This window comes from Tachyglossus aculeatus, chromosome 19, assembly GCF_015852505.1.
Source record: "Tachyglossus aculeatus isolate mTacAcu1 chromosome 19, mTacAcu1.pri, whole genome shotgun sequence".
Classification (NCBI taxonomy): domain Eukaryota; kingdom Metazoa; phylum Chordata; class Mammalia; order Monotremata; family Tachyglossidae; genus Tachyglossus; species Tachyglossus aculeatus.
The window spans coordinates 20989900-20998412 of NC_052084.1; the positions used below are offsets into that span (position 1 = coordinate 20989900).

The 8513-nt window shown below is 46.1% G+C and overlaps 1 non-coding gene across 1 annotated transcript; it reads left to right on the forward strand.

Moving 5' to 3' along the window:
- The first annotated feature begins 3658 nt into the window (after positions 1-3658).
- On the forward strand, positions 3659-3796 carry LOC119941088. The gene has a single exon (XR_005455121.1). It is a non-coding gene; the product is annotated as a small nucleolar RNA SNORA7 (small nucleolar RNA).
- The last annotated feature ends 4717 nt before the right edge of the window (positions 3797-8513 follow it).

Consider the following 8513-nt stretch of genomic DNA (forward strand, 5'->3'; position numbering starts at 1 on the left):
CTCAGTCGTAATCCCCAGTTTACAGATGAGGTAACTGAGGCTCAGAGAAGTGAAGCAACTTGCCCAAGGTCACCCAGCAGACATGTGGCGGAGCCGGGATTCGAACCCATGACCTCTGGCTCCAAAGCCCGGGCTCTTTTCACTGAGCCACACTGCTTCTCTTGTATCTGCCGCAGAGCTTAGAACAGTGTTTGACACATAGTAAGTGCTTAACAAATGCCATTAAAAAAAGGAGCAGAGGAAGGGGATAAACTGAGATTGTAGGTGTCATTTTGTTTATCTTTTTGCCTGGGAATTGGGGCAGGGAGGCAGGCAACAGAACTGGGGAATCCAACAAAACAAAATAAAAAGCAGATTTCAGTTTCTTGGATCAGCTGAGCTGGCCAGGCTCCAGCTGCATCCTCTCTTCTTTATCTCAAAGAAAGATGTCCTACCTCATCTCCTAATTGGCACAGGAGTCAAAGCAGGGCTAAATCTTGAATTCAGGAACACCTTCGATGGTCTAGAGGGGGAGACAGACATTGAACTAAATTACTCGTGGATAAATATAAAAGTGCTGTGGCATTGATAGAGGGCTGCATATCAAAATGCTTAAAGAAAGCAGTCCCAAGTGCACAGACAAAGCAGAAGGAAGGGCTTAGACAGGAAAGTGGGGGGTTAGTCAGGAGATGTGATTTTAGGAGGACTTTGAAGGCGGGGAGTATAAAGATAGGGACATAAGAGCTTTAGAAGAGTGAGGAAGGATATAACTACCCAAGTGCTTGGGTGGCATGGAAGAATTGTGGTGTTTGTTAAGCACTTACTATGTGCCAGGCACATAGTAGATTTGGGCAGTCATCTGCCTAGATGGGGTAGTTGAAGCCATGAGAGCCAATGAGTTCCCCAAGGGAGTGAGGGTAGATTGAGAACAGAAGGGGACACAGAACTGAGCCTTAAAGGAAATTGGCAGTTAGGGAGTGGGAGGCAGAAGAGGGGCTGGTAAAGGAAACTGAGAAGGAGCTGCCAGAGAGGTAGGAGGATAATCAAGGGAGGACAGTGTCAAGGAAACCAAGGTTAGATAATGTTTCCACGAGTAAGGGGTGGTCCCCAGAGTCAATGGCAGACAGAAGGTCAAGGAGGAGTAGGATGAAATACATAAGATTTAGTGAGAACGAGGTCACTGGTGACCTTGGAGAGAAGAGTGTTATGGGAGTGGAGAAGATGGAAGCTAGATTGTAGAGGAGCAAGGAAGAGGAAAGGAAATGGAGGTAGCGGTTGAAAACAACCCATTTGAGGAGTTTGGATGGGAATGGTAGGAGGGCGATGCGGCAATAGTTGGATGGTGCAGTGGGGTACAGAGAAGGTTTTTTTAAGATAGGGAACATGTGGGTGTGTTTGAAAATCAAAAGGAAGAAGCCATTGTAGAATGAGCAGTTGAAGATGGAAAAAAGGGAAGAAGAATGGGCACATGTGGATTTTTTTGTTTGTTTATTTTTTAGGGTATTTAATAAGCGCTTACTGTGCTGGGGTAAATACAAGCTACTTACTGTCTTAATCCCCATTTCACAGATGAGGTTACTGAGGCACAGAGAAGTTAAGTGACTTGTCCAAGGTCACACAGTTGACAAGTGGTGGAACGGGGATTAGAACCCAGGTCCTTCTGACTTCTAGGCCTGTGCTCTACTCATTAGGCTACCTGCTTCCCCAAGCTCACTGTGGACAGGGAACACGTCTGCCAACCCAATGGTATTGTACTCTCCCGGGCACTTAAAACATTCTCTGCACCCAGTAAGTTCTCGATGAATACTACTGATGATTTCCTTGTTTTCCCAATCCTATCGGAGTGGGTTATGCCGAGGTTGGGCAATGATCCCTTTCAGTCAGCTAGTTGCCACATGCTATACAAAGTGAGACAACTTAAAATCCTGAAGATGATTCTGGCTGGATCTGATTTAATCGCTCTTTTGAGAGGTTATAAGCCTTTGATTACATGCCATTTTATAACATCATTCAGTCCTACGTATTGGGCGCTCACTGTGTGTAGAGCACTGTACTAAGGGCTCGGGAGAGTAAAATATAACAGTTGGTAGACATGTTCCCTGCCCACAAGGAGCTTACAGCCCAGAGACAACATGACCAAAGAACCAGATGAATCCACGGTCCAGTTTATACACCACCTCTGCATCAAAACCCTGGACTTTTCATTCATTCATTCATTCATTCATTCATTCATTCATTCACTCATTCAATCAATCGTATTTATTGAGCACTTTCTGTGTGCAGAGCACTTTACTAAGAGTTTGGGAGAGTATGATATAGCAATAAACAGTCACATCCACTGTCCACGGTGGGCTTACAGTCTAGACTGGGGGAGGCAGACATCAATACAAATAAGAAATTCAGATATGTACATACATGCTGTGGGGTTGGGAGGGGGAAAAGGGCAAAGGGAGCAAGTCACAGAACACAGAAGGGAATGGGAGATGGGACGGCCTCTTGGAGGAGATGTGCCTTCAAAAAAAGGGGGAAGAGTAATTTTTATTTTGGGATACTTTGCAGCCATGCCTTTTAGATTCTGGCATTGAAAGATACATGCCTGTTAAGGATGTACCTCCCTTGGCTTATTTACTCCAGATCAGGATAGAGTGTAGAATGAGCAGTGGTTATGGATTTCCCCCACCCTCTAGTCTGCTTTAGAGTCGAGCTTCCTAAGCCTCTACATTGGCTGGCAATTGGTCCATGACATTTTCCCTCTCAAATAGCCCTCTGAAATACAATTTCCCTCAGCAACCCTCTGAAATACAATTCTGGCAGCATTACTGTGACCTTGGAAGTATTTAGTATCCGTTAGCACAGGGCAGTTTGTAGCTGAGTGACTCTGGAGAGGTAATCTCTTTCAGGATGTTTCTCCTGGAGCTATTAGTGTTTTACCACTTGGTTTCAGGTGGGCATACTAAAACCTTCGGTCTCAGAAAATAACCCTTTTTCAAGGCACATTCTGGTGCAAGCGTAGCACGATGTTACCCAGGGAGTTGTTAATCCACTTAACTGTTTATCTATTTTATTTGCTTCTGTTTCTTTCTCTTGCTGGCATTTCATTGCTCATTAGGACTTGCTTGCATCAATAGGTGGATAGGGGAAGGAAAAGGAGGTAAAATACAAATGTGTCACTTTGGCAACTTTTTAAGCTTCTCTTGTAAGAACTCATGCAGGAGGTTAAATCAAGAGAGAATGAAAATTATGTAGAATTGCTGTACTTCCTTTTTCATGCTCCTGCTTTCCTCTCATTTCCTTAGATAATTAAACGTTGACAACTCTTATTCTGAGGCCGTGAACATACAATTTCTCTGCCAGAAGCATGTAAATAATGATCCTGCTTCTTCCTGGGCACGGCTGTGTGTGCATCCCCTAGAGCATTGGAGGAAAGAGGGCTGTGTGATTCCTCTGGCTACTTGCCGCCCCTTGGCTGTAGTACCCAGGGCCCCTGATGTCCCCCTCCCCTGGACCATCAAGTGGCTTTCCCGGGATTCTGTCCTGCTTCCCGCCACCCCAGCCAGGCACAGAGAAGCAACCATAGCCTGCCGCCACCTCCACAAAACCTCAGAAAGACTGAGGCAATTGCTGCCGGAGCAGTCACTGTGACCACGGCTGTGACGACTCTGATCCTCTAGCCACAGTCCCCCTCTCAGGGTCACACCTGGACAGTTCCCAGTACTCTATCAGCCTCGACTACAGGAGGGAGAGTCAGGCAGAGGCCTGTCCATTCCATTCCTAGCTTGGGCAGTGGCTAGCAAGTGGAAGGCAATCTGCTACAAGTCAAAACTCACCTATGCTGGGCGGCAGTGGCACGGGAGAGAGTCGAGGGTGAAGACTCAGGTTCACTGCGTGGAAAGAGGCAATGGTAAGCCACTTCCATATTTTTACCTAGAAAACTCTGTGGATACACTACCAGAACGATTGCAGATAGAGGTGGGACATTCTGGGAGAGGTGTGTTTGTGGCGTCGCGATGGGTCAAAGGCGACGACGGCATAAGACAAAGCAAGAAAAGCTGCAGCATCCTACCGAGCTCTGTTTCTGCCTTTAATTTGTCTTAGTGTTTTATTTCTTCTATGTTTCTGTTACTACTCCCTTTCCCCCATTTTTATTTTTAGATTGTGAGCCCTCTGTGGGCCAGGAACGGTGTCTAATTTTTTTTTAATGGTAATTGCTAAGCTTTTACTAAGTGCCAGACAGTAACTAAGCACTGGGGTAAATATGAGAAAATCAGACTGGACACAACCCATGTCCCATATGGGACTCACAGTCTTAATCCCCATTTTGCATCAGAGGTAACTGAGGCACGGAGAAGTTAAGAGACTTGCCCAAGGTCACAGAGTAGACAAGTGGTAGATCTAGGATTAGAACCCAGGTCCTCTGACTCGAAGACCTGTGCTCTTCCATTATAATAATCTTGATGGTTTTTGTTAAGTGCTTACTATGTGCCAAGCACTGTTCTAAGCGCTGGGGTAGACACAAGGTAATCAGGTTGTCCCACGTGGGACTCACAGTCTTAATCCCCATTTTACAGATGAGGTAACTGAGGTACAGTGACTGGCCCAAAGTCACACAGCTGATAAGTGGCGGAGCCGGGATTAGAACCCACAACCTCCGACTCCCAAGCCTGTGGCCATGCTGCTTCGCTATGGATGCATTGGGCATCTCACCTGTGCATGTTTAAGGCATTTTTAAAGGTATTTTCTACTATGTGCCAGGCATTGTACTAAGCGCGGTGGTTAATATAAGATCATCAGGTTGGACACAGTCCATGCCCCACATGGGGCTCACAGTCTTTAATCCCCATTTTACAGATGAGGTAACTGAGGCATAGAGAAGTGAAGTGACTTGCCCAAGGTCACCCAGCATTCATTCATTCATTCATTCATTCATTCAATCATATTTATTGAGTGCTTACTGTGTGCAGAGCACTGTACTAAGCGCTTGGGCAGTACAAGTTGGCAACATATAGAAACGGTCCCTACCCAACAGTGGGCTCACAGTCTAGAAGACAAGTGGAGGAGCCAGGATTAGGACCATATTCATAATTCATTTATTTATATTAATGTCTGTCTGCCCCTCTAGACTGCACGTTCACTGCAGGCAGAAAATGTGTCTTATCAACTCTGTTGTGTTGTTCTCCCCCAAGCGCCTAGTACAGTGCTCTGCCCACAGCAAGCGCTCAATAAGTACAATGGATTGATTGATTGAACTCAGGTCCTTGTGACTACTAGGCCTGTGCTCTATCCACTAGGTCACGCTACTTCTTTTATTCTCCTTCCTTCGAATGGTTTTGACAACAAATGGCAACGGCCCTGGCTGGAGACACTTTAACAATTGCACAAAAAGAGCACAGTGTAATAATAATGATGGCATTTGTTAAGCGCTTACTATGTGCAGAGCACTGTTCTAAGCGCTGGGGGTGGATACAAGGTGATCAAGTTGTCCCACATGGGGCTCACAGTCTTAATCCCCATTTTACAGATGAGGTAACTGAAGCTCAGAGAAGTTAAGTGACTTGCCCAAGGCCACACAGCAGACATGTGGCAGAGCCGGAATTCGAACCCATGACCTCTGACTCCAAAGCCCGGGCTCTTTTCCACTGAGCCACGCTGCTCCTCAGGGTATCGATACTGACCACTGTAGACCCAGGAGTGCAGGCCCAGGATCTGGAGAAGGCGAGAGAAAGGAGCTCGCATGTTTGATTAAGTGCTCAATAAATATCGCTGATTGATTGATTGATTAGTTGAAGGCGAGTGCCAAGCTGCACCAGGCTTCTTCTACTCCAGGCCCACCGGAGCCTCAGTCTGGGTCTGTTGGCTGGAGCCAGAAGGCCTGTACGGAGACGGAGCAGCTGTGTCCAGCCTTCTGTGTGGATGGCTGATCTGAACCAGCCAGATACATAATACTAATGGCATTTATTAAGTGCTTACTATGCGCAAAGCACTGTTCTAAGCGCTGATCCCATCGGGCTGTATGAACAGCTTCCCCAGTGGAACTGCCAAGCTGAGGTTATTATTAAATGACATGGCAGGATCATCCATCAGTCTCTCAATCAGTGGCATATTGTAAATAATAAATAAATAAATAAATAATAAATCTATGTATTTATTTATTTTACTTGTACATATCTATTCCATTTATTTTATTTTGTTAGTATGTTTGGTTTTGTTCTCTGTCTCCCCCTTTTAGACTGTGAGCCCACTGTTGGGTAGGGACTGTCTCTATATGTTGCCAACTTGTACTTCCCAAGCGCTTAGTACAGTGCTCTGCACACAGTAAGTGCTCAATAAATATGATTGATTGATATTGTGTGCATTTACAGTGTGCAGAATTCATCAATTCTGAAGGCCTGAAATATTTATTCATTCTATCATATTTATTGAGCGCTTACCGTGTGCAAAGCACTGTACTTACTGCAGTACACAAGCTTTGAAGCAGCGCTTGCTGTAACTCAGCTCTGCCTAACTGGATAATATCAATCGGCCAATCAACAGAATTTACTGAGCACCTACTCTGTACAGAACACTGTACTAAGCCACTAAGCCAGAGACGCTGCATGGCTTAGTGAAAAGAGCACGGGTTTGGGAGTCAGAGGATGTGGGTTCTAATCCTGGCTCTGCCACTTGTCTGCTGTGTGACTTTGGACAAGCCACTTAACTTCTCTGTGCCTCAGTTTCCTCGTCTGTAAAATGGGGATTCATTCATTCATTCAATTGTATTTATTGAGCACTTACTGTGTGCAGAGCCCTGTACTAAGCGCTTGGGAAGTAGGAGTCGGCAACCTACAGAGATGGTCCCTACCCAACAACGGGCTAACTGTCTAGAAGGGGGAGACAAACAACAAAACAAAACATGTAGACAGGTGTCAAAACCGTCAGAATAAACAGAATTACAGTTATATGCACATCATTAATACAGTAAATAAGAGTAGTAAATATGTACAAGTAAAATAAATAGAGTAATAAATATGTACAAATATATACAAGTGCTGTGGGGAGGGGAAAGAGGAAGGGCAGAGGGAGGGGGGAGCGATGTGGGGGAGGAGAGGAAAAAGGGGGTTCATCTCCTGGAAGAGGTGATTTCTCAGTAGGGCTTTGAAGGAAGAGAGCTGGTTTGGCAGATGTGCGGAGGGAAGGCATTCCAGGCCAGGGGGAGGACGTGGGCCGGGGGTCGATGGCGGGACAGGTGAGAACGAGGTACAGTTAGGAGGTTAGCGGCAGAGGAGCGGAGGGTGCGGGCTGGGCTGTAGAAGGAGAGAAGGGAGGTGAGGTAGGAGGGGGCGAGGTGATGGTGAGCCTTGAAGCCGAGAATGAGGAGTTTTTGCTTGATAAGATTAAGACTGTGAGCCCATGTGGGACAAACTCATTACCTTGTATTTAAGTGCTTAGAACAGCACTCAGCACATAGTAAGTGCTTAACAAATACCATAAAAATAATAATAAGCCCGTGAGAGAGTACAATAGAATTAATTCATTCATTCATTCAATCGCATTTATCGAGCGCTTACTGTGTGCACAGCACTATACTAAGTGCTTGGGAAGTACAAGTTGGCAACACATAGAGACGGTCCCTACCCAACAGTAGGCTCACAGTCTAGAGGGGGGAGACAGACTACAAAACAAAACTATTAACAAAATAAATAGAATAGTAAATATGTACAAGTAAAACAGAGTAATAAATCTGTACAAACATATATACAGGTGCTGTGGGGAGGGGAAGGAGTTAGGGCAGGGGGAATGGGGAGGGGGAGAGGAAAGAGGGGGCTCTGTCTGGGAAGGCTTCCTGGAGGAGGTGAGCTCTCAGTAGGGCTTTGAAGGGAGGAAGAGAGCTAGCGTGACAGATGTGCAGAGGGAGGGCATTCCAGGCCAGGGGGAGGACGTGGGCTGGGGGTCGACGGCGGGACGGGTGAGAATGAGGCACAGTGAGGAGGTTAGCGGCATGGCCTAGTGGCTAGAGCATAGACTTGGGAGTCAGAAGGACCTGGGTTCTAATCCCATCTCTGCCTCTTGTCTGCTGTATGACCTTGGACAAGTCACTTAATTTCTCTGGGTTTCAGTTCCCTCATCTGTAAAATGGGGATTAAGACTGTGAACCTCATGTGGGACAGGGACTGTGTCCAACCTGATTACCTTGTATCTACCCCAGCGCTTAGGACAGTGCTGTATATATAGTAAGCTCTTAACACATACTATTATTATTATTACTATTGAGCACTTACTGTGTGCAGAGCACTGTACTAAGCATTTTGGAGAGTACACTATATCAGAAGCAGCATGGCTTAGTGTGTAGAGCACGAGCCTGGGAGTCAGAAGATCATGGGTTCTAATCCCGGCTCTGCCCCAGTATTTGCTGTGTGACCTTGGGCAAGTCACTTCACTTCTCTGGATCTCAGTTACCTCTTCTGTAAAATGGGGATTCAAAGTGGGAGCCCTACATGGGACAGGGACTGGATCCAATCTGACTACCTTGTATCTGCCCCAGGGCTTAGAATAGTGCT